Source organism: Cygnus olor, chromosome 12 (genome assembly GCF_009769625.2).
Source record: "Cygnus olor isolate bCygOlo1 chromosome 12, bCygOlo1.pri.v2, whole genome shotgun sequence".
Classification (NCBI taxonomy): domain Eukaryota; kingdom Metazoa; phylum Chordata; class Aves; order Anseriformes; family Anatidae; genus Cygnus; species Cygnus olor.
The window spans coordinates 7064909-7088820 of NC_049180.1; the positions used below are offsets into that span (position 1 = coordinate 7064909).

General features: G+C 36.1%; 1 long non-coding RNA gene across 2 annotated transcripts in view; it reads right to left on the reverse strand.

Moving 5' to 3' along the window:
• LOC121076579 overlaps window positions 1–23912 on the reverse strand; it is a 166694-nt gene that overhangs the window by 126957 nt on the left and 15825 nt on the right. Inside the window, exons 3-4 of one of the 2 annotated variants that reach the window (XR_005823586.1) lie at window positions 18525–18621; window positions 17776–18455 (exon numbers count right to left, since the gene is read on the reverse strand). This is a non-coding gene — a long non-coding RNA (uncharacterized LOC121076579). Of the gene's footprint in view, window positions 1–17775; window positions 18456–18524; window positions 18622–23912 lie in introns of those variants that run through there. The other variant, XR_005823587.1, reaches the window with a different exon arrangement.

Sequence of the window (23912 nt, forward strand, 5' to 3'; positions counted from 1 at the left end):
TTCCTTCCTTTGCTTATTTTTCAGCAGCATAATGACAAGGTCTAGCTCTTAATTTTCTAGCACTGTAGCTGAAGTAATCAAGTATGTGCTTATCACCAATGGAAGAAAAATATATTGGTGATAGTATATATAATTACGAGGCCTGATTTCTGAGCCAGTGAATTAGCAGGACTCTGTAAGCCTCCAAGCTTCCAAGCTAAAACTGTCTGGTAACAGCAAGTAACACAGGATGTTGTTTGTAGACAGATAAAAGATTTGCTAATGCAAGAAACATTAGCAAAGAAACAGTATTTGTACAGCATTAAAGAAAATTAAACAGTTTGTTTAGAGTTCAAAATTGTAGAAGCACCAATCCTACCACAATGCTCTTAGAAGGAGCATAGAAAGAGAATGTTTGTTTTCTTTCCTTCACTTTTTTCCTTCACTTACTCAAAAAAGAAGGGATCTCTGCATTTGCTCTTCAGTCCACAAATAAAAGGAATCATATCGGTATAAAAGAGATTTAGGAGGGAAACAATTGCCCTACATAGTCTTTTACAGTAGGGATTGGCTTCCAAATATATTTTCTTCGGAGTGTCCTTTAGGACTCTAACTGTGAGAAATTACTTCAGCCCAAATAACTCATAGGAAATGTCTTTTTTTCTGCTTCCTTTTTTTTTTTTTTTTTTGTTATTAAAGAGCTGGTAGATTGGAAAGAGGGCACTAACCCATGGCCCCTAGCCACAGGAGGTTAAATTAATTAGAGGATTTAGAACACTTAGTATTATACATTACGCAGCATGCTTCATACATTACGCAGCATGCTTAATTCTGAAGAGCTCAAGCTACAGTTACTATTGTTAACTATAGAGTGATTGGTGCAATATTGTCTTTCTGTTTGTAGGGGAAACAAGATAGTATCTTGTCTTATATCTGATACAGCTGCAAACAAGGAATAAGCTTTTCAGCCGTGAATTGTTTCATGACATCTGACAAAGAAGCAGGTAACTCCAAATTAACAACAGGTTACAAACAATTCCAGTTTGACAGATTCCATCACCAGCAGATGGATACCTTGCAAGTTAAATGAGGAACAGTGAAAAGATTGATAGGTTCTTAAGTTTCCATTGTTCATGAAGAGTCTGAATTACACCGTGCATTTGGAAAGTATTCTTACTGTTTCATAGCACAACAAAGCTGGCTGTCCTGGCAATGCCCTGTAGATCACAAATGACAATGTCTATTCAGATTGCATATTGATGTGTACACATTACTTTAAATGGCATTTATTATTTCCCAAGTAGCATGGGAGTCAGTGATGTGGTAATTCATTTAATTTGTTTAACCTATTTAATATACTGGAGACACCGTGCAAGTACTTGTCAGTCCATTAGCTGCTACCATTCTAGGGGCTGTTTCATCTATATTTAAGCCCATTACTTCCCTAAAATGTTTGTTAAAATTGACTAATTTATTAAGTAAAAGTAACAATGATGCATTTCCTTATTCATTGTCTGAGATGGATAGAAATTGAGATGTGATCAGTAATCAGTGAATGACAAAGGAAGCAAGTGTTACCATATTCTGCAAATAACCCTGGCAATGAACACACTGAAATGATCCTCTATAAATAATGCAAGAGTAAAAAGCAATACATCATCATTATGGACAGAAAAGTTCTACAGACAACTCTTTATGATCACAAAGAGAGAAATAAGTACATCCAGTACTATCTGTGGTAAATGTATTTATGGCAGTGATAAAATGCATGTTTGTGGGTAGAAAAGGGAAAAAAAAGATAAGGAATGAAATGTGGTTTTAGTTTTCATTTATTTCCTGACATTTGAAGTTTGACATCAAGAACATTACAGGCAGAAGCTTAAATATTTATTTTAACAATATTCTAGAGAATTAATTTCATAGCTTTTTAAGAAGTGTTTTAATGCTTTTAGTATTTTGTGTCAGTAGGAGCAAGAATTTTGTGAAATGGCTTCTGAAGTTTTACCACAGAGGGACAACTTCTGACAGAGAAAATTATATCTGAGTGGAAAGTATAGTTGCTGATGGAGAACATTTTACCTGCAGAGAAGCACAGATATTGCCAAAGCAGATTTTATCTGCCTGCTAACAGAAAAGATTTTACCTGGTAGTGAAATGAAACTACTGACAGAGAAGATTCCACTCATCAACAGTTGAACTTCTGTGGCACATAAAACTTTTTCTGTCAGATGCTGCACATAATTTTTTTTTCTTCATTGTTGGATAAAATCTAAGAAAAAAGTAGCTGTTGATGAAGCTTGTGTGTATTGGTGTGATGGGAAAGACTTCATCAGACCTGCTGGGACATAAAGTTTCACCAGCTGAGAATCTGGCCCAGTTATGTACTACATGCACAAATGAAGCATTGCATCTCAGAGCTGGAGCCAAAACAATAAGAAACTCCAGAGAAGGAACCTTATTATGCAAAATTTAATATCAACAATGTAATGACTTCATTTTTTAGAGCAGTCATGTGGAAAAAGGATGCTTAATTGTTATTGCCACAGGCTGGAGAACCAAGATGACTGGTGCACTAAGAAAGAAACTAAGAGCCCCAAAGCAGCGTTAACTTAAATGTATCTGGTTTTGTTTGTTTTTCAGCCTTGGGTTACCTTCCTAAACCAGCCACATAATTTGATTCTTCAAATATTTTTGTTAGGTGATGTTATGAGTGAAGTCCTATTTATGCAGGCATGAAGACTGTCTGCATCCAGTAATCCACTTGGAAAGCAAATGTTCTCTCTGCCACAGATGAATATGCAGGCAGCTGGCAGAGCAGGAAGTGGCAAAATCTGAAGAAATGTCATGTTAATTTAGCTAGAGATAGTGATCGGTAATAAAGACCTTTGTCTTTCTAAATACATACATTACATTTCCTTTCATAGATACAGGGGTTTCAGGCAGCTTTCTGCTTCCCTGCAACTGGTAAGCAACTGACTCCTGTGCTTTACTTTTAAGAAGAAAATGCACAACTGCAAGGTAACTGCAAATCTCTCAGACTGTGAAATATACATATAAAAGAGATTTCCCACTATTCTAGATTTCAAATTCTTTTCACGTAGGCTATTGAAAGAGATGAAAATGGATAAATGTGTAGCCACCAATGGCGTCTGCCTCTCACTTTATAGAGAGCTACCATTTCATTAAGTTTGAAGGTTCTGAAATAATATAATCATAATGAAAGAAAGGAAATAAAATTCTCAGAAAGTTCTCAAAGGAGTATTAAAAGATGAGATTTGAATAAGACTGATCAAATGTTGGAATGGAAGATGCAGATAGGTCATAAGCCTTTGCTTTTTTGATTGCCCATATTGTCTCGAAACTGTTCAGCAGAACAAAGAGTTTTGTGGATGAAAGACTGGTGTGAAGAAACATGAATGTCAACTTGAGTTCTGAAAGACAGTCTGCTAATGAAATATTCTAAAAGTCATTTTCAAGGTGGTGGAAAGTTCTCACTGATGTGCACCAATGCTTCTGATAAAAAGCATCAAATAGTTATGCAAGTATTGGCTTTTAGGTCTGAGAAAATAAAGTAATGCTTGTATGACTCCAAATGTTGCAGAAAGGTATTTAGTCTTTTCTACTTTCAGAGGACTAACAATAATCAGGATGCTTGTTTAGATGCTAGTTTAGGCATTCAAAACTATTCTGGTTCAGTTAATTTTCAGTATTATAAAATAGGTTAATACCTAGTGCAAACTGAGTAGACTGCAAATAAAGACAGATCCTAAATGCATTTATAGTTCATGGGAAATAAAAAAAGCAAAAAAAAGCACTATTTGTTTGTGCAATAAGTATAGTAAGTATAATTTGAGACAAAACAGTAAATAATACATTTGCCTGCTCCTAGTAGGATAGACTTTTGAATCTGACACTGTGTGATATTTAATAGCTTCTTCATAATATGAGTTCATAAGAGAAAGATCTAAAAGCAGTAAACATATTTCCAACAGTTCTAGGTGAGCAGATCTAATTAAATTTTGGAATGTAAAAGCCTCTGAAGTAATGCTGCCAATTTTCATCTTCTGGCATTTTCTTGTGCACTTGAACTAGCTTCTACAAAATTTGTTTTATCTTTGATTTCTTTTAGGGCCAAATTTTAAAAGCATTGAAGTTCATAAAGAAGAGGCCTTCAGTACTCAACGATTTCACGTTGGAAGCCTTTGTCATTAAACTACTGAAGTAAGACTAAGTCTGTAACCTTGGTGTGAGGATGAACTGTCAAAGAGACCAAACACGGGTATTATTAAATACCCAAAGGGTGATTTAAGTAAAATTTTTGCTTTTAGAACAAAATATTGAAACAAGAAGCAGTACTGCCTATTGTTACCTAAACCCTGTAAGTGACTTTGAGGAAGTTCCCGGTATTCATCTCAGGGAGAGCCCCCAGTGTCTACAAGGCTAAGGCACCTCTGCACTCAGCAATGTCTGCTTGCTCCCAGCTGGACTTCAGAAACAAGGAGCTCAGAACTTGCTGCAGCGCTGGAGCCTACTGGCAGATTCAGAAGATGCAGGCCACAAAACTGTACACTACATTATTAAAATGCAGTGATGACTTTTTGTCACATACAGTCAAAGTGGTTGTTCATACTCAACCCAGTAATTAAACTCTCTCCAAGAAGTGGAGAGTTTCTTTCTGAGGGGCTGAAATCTTACATTTGCTACTGTCCAGAAAACCCTAATGATCAAGCTAAAGGCTTGGGAGGGTTAGGGGAGGGTCATCCTTACCCCATCTTGTTTAAACCATTTCACAGCACAGGAAAGAAGTCAAGTTTAAATAGGTCACGAAGGAGGCACATGAAATATGATTCTTAACAGGTGAAGGTAAACAAGATGGCAAGATTTGTAACTCCACTGTTATCCTCAGCATATCTCACTGGCTAACTCTGAATAGCTGCCTAGTCATTACCTTTTTTTATCTTGAATCCCATTTCAAGGCACGTAGCTCTTGCTGTGCAGTGTATAGGGACCTGGTCACCTACGAAAGAGCTCAAAGTACCACACTGGCAGTTGCATTTTAGATATGCCAATCTTAAAATTTCACTTTAAGACTTAAATCCAGAGCCATTTCTATTTTGCTAATATCATAAATGTATTTTGAGAATGTCATCAATATATAATGCATCTCCTTGTTGGAGTTACAGCATCAGCTTTTACTGATAGGGTCACTATTTTCCATTGGATTATGGTAGGACATAGGTTCTTTGTTCCAAAACAATTCAGTCAGGTTTCAAAAAGATAATACGTTATTGTACGCTAATGGAATAAAAAATCTGTACTTGCTTTTAACATGTATCCCTCTGGAAACAGGAAATGACTGGTTGTTATTGGCTGCTCTCCCTTATGATTTAAAAGAAGAACTGTAGGAAGGCGTTGCTGAATGGCCTTTGATTTTCTGTCAATGCAGTTTTGCCAGATTTTTAACCTAGGTCCCATAAGTGAAAGTAAAACATTAATCTGCTCAGTCAGTCAGTCCCTGGATAAACCTCAGAAACTGAAAAAAATGTTTACAACAAAGATACCATAACCCTTTGAATACTTTAAAGAATGATAAAGCAAGTAATTCTCTGTTTAAAACTAGTTAAGATGCAACACTTGTTCTGAATCTAGATGAACAAATGAAAGCCGAAGATAAGTTGCAGCTTACATTTTGAAGTTATTTAGCCTTTTCTTTTTCTTAAAATCAACCTTAAATGAAATGTTTAACTCTATTTAAATCTGTGACACTATCCATCACAATTTTATAGTTGGACACATAATAATGTATAATCTCAGCTTGCTGTCTACTTGTAAAAATGGGAATAGACTTCGAGAAATAAGCAATTTCCCAACAGAAAATTGGAAATTCTGCCAACCAATTCCAGGTGACCTGCCATCAATCAGTGTTAAATTCTCCCCAGCTATTGCTGAAGGGTATTGCCATTACTGACGGGCTTCACCTGGTGACTAATGGTATATAACAAATACATTCAAGAACTATAGAAATCCTAAGAATCTGTAATTGTCAGTTAACTTCCAGCAAAGACCTTCTCAGGAAATTCAGAAAGAGAGATTACTATTACTAATACCACGAAACTACTCATGTTTATTATAATGTTGCTTTAAAAAAAAACAAAAAACAAAAACAAAAAAAAACAGAATGACTCGATGGCATGAAACTAAATTAAATCGGATTGCAAAACACTTCTTTGTTGCAGAACACTGTAGTGTAGATCTACTTTGCAATATGCGCTGAATATGTGCTAATGTGACAATTACTCTAAACCTGGATTAAAATTCAAGTTTCTAGAAAAACTGTGATTAATAATTATGATTAACGTCTGAAGTGTCTTGTTCCAGGGTAATAGTTTCCTTCATTTGCCTGAGTACATATTTAAAATTAAACATCCACTGCTTTTGTTAGCCAGGTAAAGTCAACTTAGCTATGAATTACTTTACAGGCGAGAAACATACTACAGACAAGAAATCTTGACTGTGTTCAACCAGTACCAGAGAAATACACAGAAATGATGATGGATTTGTTACATGGAATTTCCAAGACACTGAAATAGGGTTTTCACAGTGTTCAAAACCAAAATCTGTTGAGATTTAAAGCCCTTTGTGAAGTACAGAAACTTGAAGTTCCACTGAACTTTCAGAATAAAAAATAAAATAACATGCAGTGGAAAGTATTGCTGGGACCATCCTGGAATCCAATCAGATCAGAAGTCTCTCATCCCCATAAGAGCCCTTTCAAAGTCACTAATCCGGAGTTCAAAGACCCACACGACTGTGGTTCTCAATGAGGCTGTACATACAGATCCAATGGAATAATTCTGCTTGCCTGATTTCTATGGGGCAACTCACAGAGTAAAGAAAAGCATGTACATAAATATTAAAAGGACATAAATTTCTACACCCACAACAGAATGGGTAATTAATTATATGTTAGAGAAATAAGAGGTAACAACACCAGAAAATGTCTGGTTTTTTCTAACTAAACCAGCTTCTTGCTGTAGTTCGCTAGGAAAATAAGTCTGGGTTTCTCAGACAGGTACATTTCAATTCATGGTGAAAAGCTCTATTACAGTTGTAACATAGCACACTGGGCCTCTCCCCAAAATAAAGTAAATCATCAACAATAAATAATATAATTCAAATATTTATATGCATTCAGTATCTGCTTTGTACAAAAAGGTAGAAGATGAAGAAGGCAGAAAAGTGAGGTGAACAGAAAAAAACAGAATCTTTAATTCAATAATAATGTTCAAAATATGAACCTTTCTGATGCCCTTTCCATAAGGCCCACAAAATGTAGACAGAAGCAGTCTCTACAGGACAGCGAGACCTGTTTTTTCTCTGTACGTGTGTATCTGAGGAGATTTCATCCCATATGGTACTGATGGTTTAGGGGTTCTGCTTTGGTTCATAACTCATTCTATGTTGCCTCCTTACCCCTTGACCAGACAACAGTGACAATAGCTGAACACTTGCCTTCCCAGAATTACCGATAAGAATAGAAATCTTCCCTCAAGCAGAGGAAGATCCTTTTACTTTCAAAAGATGTCACCTGACTTATGTAGGCAGGGCTTGCTTACTGTTAAGCACATTCAATGCAGAAAAGTAAACTTTTATAAAAGCTGCCAGTTTCTCAACAAATGTGTCTTGGTATGACAGATGCAAAAGGTATGATGCACCTTTTTTTTCTCTAACAAATGTGCATTAGATTCAGACCGTCCAGTGACAGTCTTGGTTCCAGTGAGGGAAATACTAAGAGTGGGTATTGGTTATGAATACAGGACTGAAGAAATGCTAAGGTCTTCATTCCTCAAAGTCAGCATTTCATAAAATCCTGTGTATAATCAGATCATCTTTGCAGTGTTTAGCTTTCTCACTGCATCCCTATGTCAGAGGTGTTACTTAGAGCCATTTTACAGATGAATTTTAAAATGGAGAGGCACTAAGTGGAAAAAGAATTAGTATCAAAGAATGGGATTCAGTCCCTTTGACATGCTGAGAAATGATACATACGTCCCATTCTCTCCATAGGTTACTGTGCTCTCTCTGAGCACTTAACATCATTTGTAAAAGAAATCGGCTTAGATTTTCAAAGCAGAGACTTAAAATATCCTTAAATACTTAATGACAGATTGAAAGATTAAGGAATAAAAGTAGAAATATATTGAACAAAATAGCATCTAAGATACTAATTTAATTATCAAGTCTCCTTTAAGAGTTCAGTAAGTGATGTGTAGTAGCATGGACTTAATTTCTCCCTTCAAGTTCAGAACAGAGAGGAAGCAGATGACACGATCTTCTATTATTTTTCAGATATGTATCAGTGAACACAGCATTGCTGTATTTCATAGAACAATGATTCTTCAAGTTTGGTATCTTGTCTCAAGACATGTTTTCTGAGAGTATAGTCACTAATGGAACCCATTGAAAGACTTCAAACTGAACATAGATTAAAAATCAGATTTTCCTTTGAAATCACATTTTCTAGAATAATTGCTCTTTTCAATTTTTTTAAATACAATTTAAAAATTATTTTAACTTGCTGAGTTAGACCCCAGCCTATTAGATACTAGCTGAATGCTTCCCAGTGCTTAGAGAAGCATCCTTTAATATTTTCACTCTGTTCAGTAACTGCCCATAACATATACTGGTATTCACTGAGTCACTGATGCTTCCAAATGACTTTTTGTAAAACTTGGGCTTTGGTAATCTAGATTGCTTTAAAGTAGATTAAATGCAAGCATTTCTCTGTACTTTTTTTTTTTTTTTTAAAAGTATGAACACATTTTAAAACATTGAAATTTTCAAAACTCTTGTAATCTGACCACATAAATTCCACAAGAAAAGGATGAACCTTCAGTCAGTATAACTGGGTAAATTCCACTGATTACACAGGAAGAGAGAGTGTAAACCAGCCAATTTTTAAATAGTTTTAAAGAGAGCTGTAAGTAACGTATCTGTATGTAATAAATTATATGCAGGAGATAACCCTAAAAAAGGCCTTTCTTCTTACAAATAGTTGTACTAAATTCATGGGAACAGCTCAGAAAAACGTATTCCACTGAGCAGGAATAAAAATAGGCCTGTACATGCTGACTTCTGAAAGAAGGAAAAATAAGTAGATACTTTCATAACACAGAGCATTTCTACTGTAATAAAGAGAGTTGCCCTAGAAATCCAAAGACATAGCATTGCTTGCGATGAATACTAATTAGAACTGCTCAAGCCTGGAAGTACGTGTCCACTTTCAGCTTTATGATCCTCTTACGAAGCCTGTCAGGCTTCTCAGGCCTGTCCCATATTGTTCACACATTGTGTACTAGCACTGCCATCTGTGATGCTTCACAGCCATGACACGCAGGAAGGAGAGAATGAGCATTACAGTTCACAAAGAAATATGTGCTATGGATTGTTTACAAAAATAAGCACATATAAAGAACTATGGCAAGTAAGTCTCCTTGCTCACAGAAGGAAAGCTTTCTTTTTTTTTTTCGACAGAAGTCACAGAAGGAAAGCTTTCTATCTGTCATATCTCATAGTAAATTGTTATGGAAATTATAGGAATATTTTAGCATTATATCATTATGCAGAATTATGCCATTTCTGTAACATCACAGAAGTTTCCTAACAACCTAAGGATACAATAAAGAGTTCAACGGAAATATTTTCCTAGAGTATGACGCTAGGGAAATCTAAATTTCCTGGAGGTGTAAATTCTGACACCTGTACTGATGCTACAAAAAAACATACTTCATGAGTTATCTCACTGACTTAATAGACTTACTCATTGAAGAATTTCTAATAATGATTTAGGACCTATAAGCAAGCCTCCACTTTAATATACAAAAGCTGTTTTCCAAATCCTTCCACAGCTAACAACTTCCTCATCAGAGGACAACACTGAAAAAACTTGCAGCATTGGCAAGTTTGAAATAAGTGATTTTGTTGTCTTAAATACAAATACTGATGTATTTATGCACTGGGCAAGGAAGATACTCCTGTTCCTTGAAGAACACAGAAGAGCAAAACCACTAAAGTAGTTTTGATAAATGCTGTCACTCTCTAAGGAAATTTGTGAATTAGAATGCTATTAAATGGAGCTACTTCATACCTTGTTTGAGTTTTCATTTCTCTGACAATGGAAACTGCTCTTGGGAAGATGCTAGGTGCTGGTCCCATGAGTATGTTAAGTGGCTCAGCTATGTCCTTGTGAGTAGACTGAGGCAATGAAAGCCAGAGACCTTGCACTCTGGGCCTACTACTTCACTGGTAGTAAGCTTCTTCCATTAAAGCTGTAAGCTTAACTGCTTTAAGCATTTAGCTTCTGCCATTAAAACAAACAAGCAAACAGCTCTATCAGTCTTCATTACACATAGGAAATTCTGTGATTCGGTAACATTTCAAATATCACAAAATGCTTGAAAGTGCATATTCTAATCACAATTACATTTTGGGGGAACTTTGTGTTTTGGACATATCAGTAAATTTGGTCTAAATTTCTTCTCACATCCCTGCTATCAGTGTCACAGCAGTTTACTTCCAAACTGCTAAATCCAGACATGATTATATGAAGTTGTCTCATTTTTCCAACGGACTCCTCCTAGTAAGAGGATAGCAGCAGCTAGTGGGCTGGGCATGTGGCACCTTCAGGATTCTGAACAGGTAACTGCAGTTGCAAGCAGGTGCAAAGAGACAGCACCTGCAAGGGACAGCACCTGTTTTGGACTGAATCTAGTAACATCCTTTACCAGGGACAACCCAATTTGGAAAGAATTATAAAAAAAGGACACATAGCCCTGATGCTAGAAGAGATATGGAAGAGAGTCAAGACAGCATACAGTGAACAGCACTATTCTGATATTTAAATATCAGAGGTTTTAGGAGTTATTCATTCAAAAAATGAACAGAATAAGAGGTTAGAGAAGTGAGAGGTGTTCTCTAACCCATAACAGCATGGCTTGCTTCATAATGGCCTCCACTGCAGTCTTTCATTAAGCCACTTTCTATTCTCCCCAAGTAGGAGCTGTAGAGTATTTTATAAAGTTGCATCTTTTAAAGTCCAGAAAATAATCAGTGAAGCAAGATGCATCTCCTTTAGAAAGAGGAATTAAACTCACCCCATGCTCCATGAAACCATCAAGCTCACGGCTGAGCAACACATTGTAGAGTTGAATATAATGAGGCTGCTGTATAATGTCACATTACAAAAAACTGCAACACTGAAAAAAATAAAGCCTACTGCATTCTGATAACACAGCTCCCTTTTCCCCCTATGAAAAAAGGTTCAGAAGAAAACTAGGAAATGGATTCAGGCATAGCAATCTCTTACAGTTCATGTTAATTAGCCAGTTTTTCAGTCAAAATATATGCAGTGAAACACGCAACTGAGATTCTTTAGAGATTATCAGAAGTGAATTGTACATGCTGTTATAAACTGGTCTTTTTCACTGCAAATTATCACAACTCTGGAGAGCTAAATCATGGATATTTGATTGCTAAAATACTATTTTTAGAAGTGACCACTAATTAACTTTTCATTTGCAATTTCATTAGTTGAGTGCAACTCTTTAGCCTTGAAAGCTCTGTAAGAGAAATCAACTTAACTTAAAGGTTAACATCAGGTATGGATGTTGAGTCTGATTACTTATTTCTAATCCTCAATTTTGGGCATCCTTATTATCACAAATTTGAACAGACTTAAAACTGTGAGGATGAATCAGGCCTTAGATGTTCTCCTGGCCCTATATCGTCAGAAACACTTGGAGCCTTACCTTAAGAAAAATCATAAAAGGAGGCAATAAAAATCATTTGGTAGGCTAGTAGACTTCAATAAAAATGGAGAAGCAAAAGTAAATAAGAGAACTCCTCTAGATGTCTCTTAAGATATGACCCTGCTGGCAAGAGTCATTTTCCTGTGCAGAAATCACTTCCTCATCTGCAATTTATGTTTGGCAATATTTCTTCTCCTTTACTTGAAAATTGAAATTTTATTGTTTTAATATTTATATCCTTTCTTTTTAGGGATGAAAGAAAAAAAAAAAAAAAGGAACAGCTAGAATATACCCATGCAGCACTGAAGAGGAAAGCTGGTTATCCCAAACCTGTACATCTGCTGTGCTTTCCTAGGACGATGGCACAGATACTGTCTTCCTACAGTTAGGCTTCCTGGTACAGCTAGAACATAGGTCGTTATTGATCTATATCCCATTTTATATCAGTTAAGAAGATACAGTCTGTCCTGGGTCTTAATAGGCACCAGGCTGTGGACTGTGAAAGGCAAGTGTTGATATGATTTTTTTAAGGGAGTTCTCATAATAAAGCACTACTAGTGACACAGATCTTCTAATCAGGCATTTAGTAATTTTGCTTTGCAGCTTGGAAAATGTCTTTCATTTAAATTCACCTCCTAGGAGCTGTGTGTCAGGCAATTATTCTCTACCAGAAGATTTCAAAGTCCAAGCAAATTAAATGGGCTCTGTTCTTAAAGTAATAATGCCCTCAAAGCATCATTACTGTTAAGAAATAGAAAATCTAAAGGCACAGAGGCATCTGTTGTGTTCTATGAATACAGGTGCAATTCCTATTACTGTTATTGGCAATCAGGTGTGCATATTTACAGACTTAATTCTCTGGATGAATAGCACAGCTGAATACTCACAATTCTGAAAGAACACCACTGAAAAGGAGAGCTGAGTTCAGTCTTCAAAACACCAAGACTTCTGAATTCAATTCAAAATATGATGGGGCCTACAGTGATATTGGTAGGTTCTCAGTCTGCCCACAGATCAGCTAGGTAGAAATGAGTTTTGCCAGGAGTAGATTCATGATGAAGAACAATAGCCTTGCAAGACATGATATCAGTGAGCCTCAGTACTGGATAAATGTTTTTGTGAAATACAGTAAACCTCCATGTATTGGTACATTTAAGTCTTAGACTGCTTCCTCACTGAAATAGAAAGTAAATGGTTGATTTTCAAAAAAACATACCAATATTTAAAGTCAGTTGGAACCACTGCCCAAAATACAGGCCATCTGGAAGCCTACAGAGGGGTATGTATATAAGTTTGGGGAATTATAGGGTGGCAATCTACTTCTTCAAAGAAGAACCGCAGCCCACAGAGCAGCAAACCTAAAAAAGAGGTGAAGACAAGTTTTTGACAAGTCAGGTACATTTTCAAAGTGTTGCATGAGAGATGAGGCACAGAAGTCCTTTAAAACAGAACAGATTCTATAGACAGATTTTCTGAAATCCTTGAATTGGAAATTGTCCTCCAAAGTACCTTCTTTAGTAATATCTTTCTACTTAAAGTGTCTAAAGAAAACAATGTCCAGGTTTACTTGAGAGACTACAGAATTCCTAGGCCAGTTACTGGTAAAACAGATCTCTGGCAACTGAAAGCTGGCAACAGAAATCCAGCTTCTAATCCTGTGCAATGTTATTAAAACACTCCTTAAAAATGACATTTCCTCTGATCCCATAAAGATCCACTGCCATAGTCAGACATGCTTTAAACACTGTAACACTGGGTTACTGTCATCCTTTCTTGGATAGGTTCACAAAAGCATTATGCTTGCTGCATTTCCTGCTGAGAACACACAAGTTGTTGGTTGTTACACTTCAGTAAATCTCTTCCATTTATTTCTTTGTCATTTCTATGCCCGTCCTGTATATATATTCAATAACGGCATAATCTAGATTGTATGATACTGCAGTCACTGTTATTATGAAAACCTATGATTGGTTAGACAGAGTATAACAGTTTGGGCTGAATAATTTTTTTCTTCACTGATTGTTTTCTGGAGAGCATAATTTTTCTATTTTAACAATTGTTTGCATTCTCAACAAAAAGTGTACAAATAATTGGGAATAGTCCGTTTACCAGTATTATCTGACCATCTGGTCATAATCTTTGGATTACCTGTTTCCAGTTTAACTAGCTAGTTCAGCTCCACTCACTAGCACTGTTTATACTTTAATGTCATTAAACTGAAAAAAGATAAAAAAAAAAAGACAAACATGAAGGTACCTAAACACTACTTCCATGGGACACTTAAGATAACATTTGCAAAAGCACCTCAATGATCAGTAATTTAGAAAATATAATCTGAGAAAAGGCTGCAAGAGGGATTAAGTCTAGAGAAAAAGATCATGAAGGACAGCAATACAGTTACTGCCTTCAAAAACATGGAGAAACATATCACAAGGAACACCCTATTCTCCACATCCACTAAGAATAGTACAATAAAAAATGCCCTTAAATTACATCAAAATAAATAACTAGAACTAAGGAAAATACCATTCTGACAAAAAAGGCTGATAAAGTACTAGAATGAATCAGATAGCCGTAAGTGCAGGCTTCAGCATCGCAAATTTAAGAATACATTGGGTCTATCATTAAGAGTTGTTAAACAGAGTTGATCCTACCTTGGGATGGGGGAATGCATCTGATGACCGCTTCAGCCTCCTTCTATACCTATTTTCTATGATGTTGTTGTTTCCCACTATACCCACAAGTACTGAAGTTCCCAAGCTCCAGATTTCCAAAGATACGGAGGCATGTGTAGGGCAGAATAATGTAAAGGAGGTCAACTGGCACTAAGGAAACTCTTTGTACTTACTGTCACGTATCACCTTTCAAAACCAGCTAGAAGAATCTAGATCACTTTTAAAAGCAGACTCCCCAGTAGCAGTAGTCTAAGTAGTACTGAAAATTGTATTCTAAGTAGCTGTTCCACGTGTACACAAAAAAGCGTCCAACGATAGTACTTGGTACTGTCATAGCACTAGGTACTGTCCTAACTACAGGAGAGGTCAAACTGAGCTGAATAGAACTGTTCATATTCTTTAAGTTAACAGCAATAGGAACACTTCATTAAATGGGCAGTTTACTGCCAGAATTTTATCCAGAATGAAAGCAATTCCAGCCTTGAATACCTGTACTGTGTTTTTCTGTCTCCCCTGCTTTCAAAAAAAAAAGTCAGCAAAAGATACTATACTGCTTAATATAAGCAAATAGATTCAAATAACCTGCCCGAATATTTTCTGAAAGTACCTTCTTTGTGCAGCATGCCAGAATAAGCTCCTGAGCATATCTTTTCTAAAGGATATTATACCTCATGAATTTATGTTAACTACTGTTAGAGACTAGCATGAAAATTCTGCAGGGCGGGTTATCTGCCTATCATACTCTCACAGCAGCTACTGTCAGAGACTAGGTACTGGATTAGCTAGATTTTGGGTCAGATGGAAGTTTTTATGCTCCTGAATAATCCTACAGTAGTTTTGCACCATGGAGATCCTAACATGCCCTCACAATATGCTGAGTAGTTCACCTATTTCAAGTCAGTAAAATATCAAGTAGTCAGTTACTGCTTCCAATTATATCTCTTCTTAAAACCAACTCTTTCCACTCATTTTCCATTCTTCTTGGTCTTTCTTTCATTACTTTATTTACAAACAGAAAATAAACCATTCATTGTTATTGAATGAAACACCTATATGCACAGTGACATTGCAGCAGTATCTGTAACTGATGTAAAGATACTTAATATATTTCACTGTGTGCAATGCTGAGCAGCCTTGACATTTAGATATTAGTGTTGTGCAAATAAATTGTAATATATAATTATGATTAAAATTGAAACACCAGACAGTGCATTATACAAATGTAAAAAGAAAAGGTGGTTTAGGTAGGAAGCAAGGACACAGGAAAATCCATCAGAAGTCAAAGATAGGTGTACTTAAAGCCATAAAATTACCTTGTGTCAAAACTAATTGAAGAAAGCAGCTTGTCGCTAATGCAATTGTGCTTTAATAATCAAGATGGCATCTACATAAGCCTGTGAGAAAGGCAACTTTAAAAGACAAACGAAAACTTTCGAAGACATCAGGTTTATTCTCTCAGCTATTTGTGTTGTGCATCAAGCTGAAATAATTGGACATTTCATTTCAAAACATTCAGTTTCTGCTTGAGTGGGTAGGAGGACCTCCTACAGTTCAGGGTAACCCACAGTCTGTTCTGGGGACCTTCAAAATTCACCAGGTGGTCCCCTGAGAAACATCCCATGTCATCTCATCTCCTAGCTCTGTTCTACTCCAAATTTATACAGTTTGACAAGGTTGTCAATGTGAAAGCCATTTAGATGTTGTCTTGTTTTGCATTTCCTACTCTAAAATGTTCCAGAAATTAATCTACTATCTATGAAGAGAGAATTGGACTCAGAATTGGTCAGGACTTCATTTTGACTTTTATTATGGGCTTATCAAGTAAAAAGGATTAGAATGAGGAAGAATAAAATATTTTCTTTCTCCACCCTCCACCTAGTCTGAATGACAGTCCTTCTGAGGTCAGTATTGCTTAAGCCTGTAAAATGAAAGTGCTACGACTCACAATCAAATAACCTTCAGGCACCTTATTAAATTTCATTCAATTCCATACAAAATCTTAAGGGACCATTGCTATCTTCCAATTTAGACAAAGATTAAATAAAGGCTGATCAAAGATTTATAGAATTCTAAAGTGATACTAAACACAATATGCTATGCCTGGAAAGCTTTCTGTGTTACAATGCAGTTAGAAGTGGCCTGCTTTAATGGTTTTATTTAAGTACCGCTTTTCACTGGAGGAAAAAAATTAGCAGTTTACAACCACCTCACATCATTAGAATTTTATAATTCATAGTCTAAATCAAGTTTACGCTGACACTAGGATTCATATTGTTGGCCAGATAGAAAAAAAAAAAACATTAATGTCAACAAAAGAAACAACATTACTTTTCTTATTTTTCTAATTCAGAAAAAAAAGCCAAAGTTTCACTTGCGGTGGGTTTCCAGACTAGCAATTTTCAGCCCATCTACTATCAAAGAAACGTACGGGTAAGCTAAGAAGGTCTCCTAAGTGCAGGTTAAGTAGCTATAGTAGTTACTAGACTGCCTATTTTCACCAGTATGATATACTTGGGTTCTATTCATCCCTGGTAATAAACTATAAGCAATCAGTACTCTACTGTATTAAAAACATTAACAGGACATAAGTGGAAGATAACGAAGCAATGAGAACAGTAAGGATCATTAGCATGATGACCTTGCTTCATTTTTTTTTTCTTGCTGCTGAAGGAAAGGAACTCCTAGGGAGAGTAAGAAGCAGAAGAGACTGTCTTACGCATTTAAAGAGAAAGCTCTTAAAATTTTGTTTTCAAGGCAAGCAGATTCATTACAAGCTGTGCTTTATAAACGGTTGCAGTTTTCATTTACAACAGAAAGAAAGATTCTACACATCTAAAAGAAAGATTTCAGCCTAAGGCTTAGGAAGAAATTTATGACTCTAAACGTAAATTCAGAATTCTTTGCGGCAGGATCTCCTGAGAGTCAATATACAATTATAGCAGACATACTGATTTCTGAAAAGGTTTTGATGATATATAACTCAGAGAATATTTTTGCAGTTTTATATATATGGTCTATTTTCTTCTATCAGGGCTCTCTGCAACCTTGTTTGAATACCCTTCAGATCCACCCTAGAAATGTGGATCTATGTTTATTGAAAAACTAAACACAGGACTAAGACACAAAGCTCAGATCCTTCTAAAACTTCATGACATTGGTGCAGCCACACTGGCCTCAGATTGATGTGAAAGCAAAGGCAAAATCTGCAGTGCAAATGCCAAACAACAGTACTTGCAAATCCTACAAGTTGTGGTATTTCAAAATCACTTTCAGAGCCTCAAAAGAATATAAAGCAAGATATCAACCAAGACAACTTACTGTTAGCCGTCCATGTAGTTTCCTGTATTCATACATTTTTAAATGGCATAAAATAATGAGTACTGTCAATGACAGTGTTTGTACTTGTAGTTCGTATATAAGGTTATACTGTTGTCTAAACACCGTACACCTAAAATGCGCTCCTGTGAATACAATTCATAAATGCCAGCCACAAGGGAAAAGACAATAAAGTGGTTTACAATAAGTATGTTTACATTTTACTAACAATTTCAAACTGAGAACTTTTCACCTCTACTCAGTAACATCATGGACAACTAAGTCAATTAAGCCCTTTTGTCATGCACTTTAGAAGGAAGACACAAATTAAACTGAAATGCAAAAAAATCAGTGCCTGCTGATCACAACTTCAGTGACTGGTATGACTAATTCCTTTTGATACTCCTCAAAATACATGACTTAAGATGAATTCTGAAGGGGCAAGGCAACTGTATACAGAAATGGATTAAAAAGCAGTTAACAGGCTTTCTTGTATATCATCTCAAACAGTCACATTGGTTGCTGCTTTGTGATTAGCAGAGATCAAGATTCAAGATCAGCAGACTAAAAAGTGATTAGCAAAAATGAATGGAAGTGAAAACACATTGCATGTCTCTCATTTATCTGAAGATAAGCCAAAGATTTCTTTCCATCCTCCACTTAACACAGGATCTTCTCCCTAACGTGAAACGTGAATTTTAAGTAATTCTGAAACATAGTAATTTCCAACTGTCAGAGCCACACAAACCTCTCTATGAGACTCTCCAATGGGATTTGTGTCTGAGGAAGGAACTCCATCTGAATTCAGTACACTGGGGTAGCTTAATATTCCTTTTTAGGAACACCTTCAAGGAAACAGAGAGAAATAAAAATGAGACAAAAATTGGGAAATCCCATATTACAACTTGTTAAAAACCATCTTAAAAGCCAGAAGCAAAAAAAAAAAACAAAACAAAAAAAAAACAACAACAACCAAACTCTCCCAAAAAGCAGGACATATACAAGGTGGAAATCTCTCTTCTGAGCAATGAGGGATGAAGTTCTGTCTGGGCCTGACACAGGCAGTGCTTTATCTCATCATCATTTTTTGTCTGTGAAAAAAAATTAAACAGGAAGATTCCTAAATTTTGCCTTCTACTGTCTCTTGGCCTCAGGCAAAATGAGGATTGTTACTGCCTAAAACGAGGAGACAAAGGTACAGAAATTCCCATTTATAATACAGAAAAGAAAAGCTTATCCTTAATCCAGCACTTAGTAGCCAAGATATGATATATAGAGAAAAAGCCTACTTCCCTTTTTCAGCTGGCATCCTTCCTAAGAAAGCTGACCCTCCTATACCTTAGTTCCACCGATCATGTTTCTTGCATATTCTTTTTATAACATACATAATGGTATTTGGATGGGGTAAGTTGGTAGAGGAAGGACCAGGGATACAACAGTAAAGGCAGATGATTTTGACTTTGGCCTAATTCAGAGGCAATATATAATGCATTTGCTATCAGCTATATCTCTGGTCATGAACCCTTCTGTTCTCTTACTGTTATTAGTGCTCTTCCTTTCAAAGGAATGCCATTTTACCACATGATTTCCTAGTTCCTTCCTTGGCTCCAGACACAGCATTCAGCAAAGCCATACCTTGAAGCCTTTACGTATTTTTCAAGTTTAACCCTATTATACAGACCTTAATCTGACTTTCTGGAACATTCAAATGGCAGTGCTGGGAATCTACTGAGGCGGGCCAAATCAGTCCGAAAATAGGCTTGTTGGTCTAATAAATGGACAGGCAGGATTAATTACAGTTAAACAGTAGGGGTCAAACTCTGATGGAGCAATCTTTCCTTTTTCATCAACAATGCCCACTATTAGATGTGCATATACCTTGAAATTAATTCAATGGAACCTACGTGGAAAACTTGGTATTAACTCTTTAGTCAAATTAATAGCTTAGCACCCCATGAAATCATCTGTGTTCTCAACCTGTGCTGTCTCATGGCTACTGGATTTCTGAACCCACACAAACTACTTCTATCTCTCTTCAATTTAAGAATATAAGAAAGAAGTATTTCCTAGTTTTTATGCTGATTTTGTATTTTGAATTAAAATTGTCAGAAAAAAATCTGAACTAGAAATTACGGTGTATAAACAACACATTCATGTCTATTAGGAAAATAAATGTAATTCTGAAACTCATATACAACAATGCATTTGAAAAAAGGCTTACACATAAAACAATTGTTTTGTGATTTTTCTGTCCAAAGCTACCTGAAGGATGAAAGCTATAGTGTAAAAAGTGTATGATGTGTTTCTAAGTAACTTTTGACCTACCAGACAGAAGCTATTGCACTGCTTTAAAAGAATAGCAAATGCATTGTAGTCAAAAGCCTCTTAAACATACTGACATTTCTTTCTTGCTTTCTTGTTTGAAATCAAAGTTGAGTATTTGTTCATTTAGCTATTTATAATCAACAAAACCAGCTGTAGCGACATTTTACTTTCTGTAAAATCCAAGCAGTTGCATTTTGAAAAGAGACTCCCAAATTTTCTGAAAGCCAGTTTGAAATCTGCGAAGAGACCTGCTTTCCAACAAATGCTGAGTACTAGACATGACTGAGCTATTTTGTTTCTTTTTCTTAAAAGCTTAGCGTTATAGGATAGCTTAGCAATTATTTTCAAATGAAACTTCTATTCTCTATTTCGCTTCATACATATAATCTTGTATCAGTATTTCTGCACTTGTGGCTCTTCCTCCAAATGAAAGTCCTGCTTTCTGAATGCAAATGAAACTTTTGAATCCCTATTGACAAAGTAAGAGCTTATGTACAACATCAAAAATTCCAAAAAAAACAAAGAATGTTTAATAGAAAATGGCATCTATAAAGGACAAAGAAGCCAAGACAGTCTCTTGGTAGCTAAAATATGTGATAGACCCATGGGCAGCTTCAAAGCTGCTATGATGATTCATCTGCCAAGCAGCCAGCTGCTCCTGGTAGACAATCTTTTTTTGTGATTTGGCATCCAGGTCTTGTGCTTGCCATTCAAAAGCAACAGAAGGAGTCACAGGATATAGAACAGTTGCTACACCTTCATATAACATCTGTAAAAATCCTTGTGGAGGTAGTGGGTGCTGTGGGAAGAGATTTTATTTTTTTTTTCTAAAATGCTGATGCAGTCGTTTGTAGTGGGGAAACCCAAAATGGAGAATAATTATATCATAAGAGCTCCTTTGTCCTCTTAATACAGTATCATGGGGCTGGGAAAAGCTCCCATGGCATAAAGAAGTACTCTTCACAATTTTGAAAGCAACTAAAGTACCAAAGATTGGATGGCCCAGCAAAGGTCACAAAGAGTGCCTGCGAGACTAAGGATTCAAGTATGTCTCCCCAGAAGCAAGCCTAATATGGTACCTGCTAAATCATCCCTTCTTCCTTAAAAAGAGTAGGTAACTTCTAAGCATAACGTGAAGTTTGCCATGCAGTAATTAAACCATTACAACTGAGCTAACCTATAGCTGCACAGAATCTCCTCTCAAAAGCCTTTCACAGTTTTAATGAAGAATCATGTATTTCCTAGATATTATATTTTATGCCATTCTATACAGTATTAAAGCAAATCCGTAATTTTCTATTACATTCTCTACAATTCACATGATTCTCCTCTATCAAGCCTTAAAGAATTTTATAATAACAGTAAGCTTGATTTGATTGCTTAACTCTCTAATTGATTTCAGGCTTATATATTATTTCTTATTTTCATGTGTTCCTTGGAAGTGAATAAATTGCTTTTTATTCCCTGTAAACTTACGAGCAGCAGGAACCATCATGATGGAAACATTTGGCGTTGATGCTGCAGCATGGATAGCCAGGCTTAAAAGATCACAGAACAGTCATTGCAACGTCTCAGTTTCATTTCCAGCCAGGTTCGTTCCCTGGCAAGTAGCAAAGAGGTGAACAGAACAGCACCTACTCCCTCTTGCAGCTGCTTCTATCCGAGCAATCACTTCATATACATTCACTGAGCTAGTTTCTGTGTCTAGAGGGCAGCCTGGCATCAGTTTCTTTGAATCATTCATAGAATATATCATATCCAGGAATATGGCAACATTTAAACAAGACAGATGATTAAAAGATAGTGAGAACCATGCATTATGGATTAAAGTGTGGAATGAAAAGTTTTGGGAACATTAGTGTTCCAGAAATATCAACTATAAACCCATGTAAAATATTGAAAATTATCACATTTAATGACATTCTATGTTCTTTCAATGGAAAATTGAAAAACATAGTAGGAAAACTTATCACAGTTTTAGGAAAAATTTGTATATTTAGAATACTTTATCAGGATTTTCTGAAAAAAAAAAAAGTCCATAATCACACATAAGGAATGGAGGAGTTATAAAAGCTAACATTTGGTCTTAATATAGTCTTATCGTATTGCAGTAATTCATAGGAACAACAACCAAGGATCTTCATTTTATACGAAGCTGCATAAGGATCTAAAGAAAATATAAAGAAAACACGAGAAGAAAGATGACAAATACACTGACATGTTCATTGACTTCATTATGCCACCTGTGGATTCCATCAAAAGACGAAGGCAAACTGAAATTTATTAGTCTTCTAAAATAATATGCACTGCAAATATTTCTTCTAATAGATCACTGGTTAGATATTCCAGCAGTTGTGGAAATATTGTAACTTGCAGAAGAAAGAAGACAATATGCTAACCTAAGCCAACAATCAGAATGTAAGCTTTGTTTACAAAGAGGGGGAAATGCTGTACTTACAATACCCAAACGTAGCAATCTACCACCACGACCAGAGGATTTCACTGGAAAACAGAGACAAGATATCACCTGGGAGGCAGAGAGTCCTGACCAGCTGGGTTGTGCAGGCTGCTAGGTCTTCAAATTACCTTACGTCAACTTTGTAAGATGCCAGTTAGAAGGTAAATCCTCTGAGCTGTCATCTCAGTTGCTATAGCCAAAACAAATCTCAAAAGAAGTACCACTACGGTGGACATTTCCCTACTGTTGAATCTGCCTTAGCTACTCTGCTAAAAGATGTGTTAAAAAAATGAGACACCTGGCATATTTCAAGCTTGCATTACCTCATTGCCAGAGAGGACTGACAAAAGAAACCCTGAAATATTTGCATTTCACAAGTACATTGTGTTATTAGTACAAAATAAGATGCTGCAGCCTAAGATACACTTCTAAAGCAAGATAAGACATAGAAATATGATCAAAAGTAGAAGAGAACAGGAAACAGGTAAAACAACAGGCCAAATTAAGTAAAGAGGAATTGAAGACCAGCGTAACAAACAAAAGGGATTCCATTCTTGTATTGTAGCATTCTTCTACTCCTTAGGAGTTTTGCTATGCAGTTTGAATGAAATGACAGAGACCAACAGACAAGGTGCTGTGCATTTAAGCCATGGAAATGTATGCATATTGCAGTAATGAGGCGGCCTGGTGAATCTATTTGTGTTCTGAGGCCTGAATTTATGGGAAGTTGTTACATTCACTGAAATCACGAAGGGAAAGTAGTAGTAAAAATTGCTACACCTGCAACAAAAAGTTTGCAAGCAGGGCAAATAAGCCCCTCTGGAAGTTACTCAGATTAAGTGGCTCTCATTTTGGGGAGCAACTATTCGTTAACAAATAAAACTTTATTGTTATGACTACACTAGTTTGCTGTTCTGCATCTTGCAAATTTCCTGATCTCTTTTGATTTTCAGTTCTGAAATACACATTGTCAGGAACTAAAATGATTAAACTGTGCGATCTGTTTATTCAGATCATATGCTGCAAAGGATCTGATCTCTTGTATCTACTGTAAAATGCTTCCTACAAACCCAATAAGCAAAAAGTGAGCTCCCAAATAAAGGAAGCAAATCCCTACCTTCTCTTGACACCTGTATGCAGCCTCAACTCTCCATTGATAAACTGCCATATAAAAACTTACTTGTCTAATTATTGTTGGCATTTTAGGCAGGTGAATTCTTAAAAGCACTGCATTTTGACACTTACAACCCCTGGGTTGTACTTCAAAAAACTCTGCAGTTCAACAGGACTCTGATACATATATGCATGGATAACAAAATAAATTTGCCCAAGACACACCTTTACCTCAGCCTC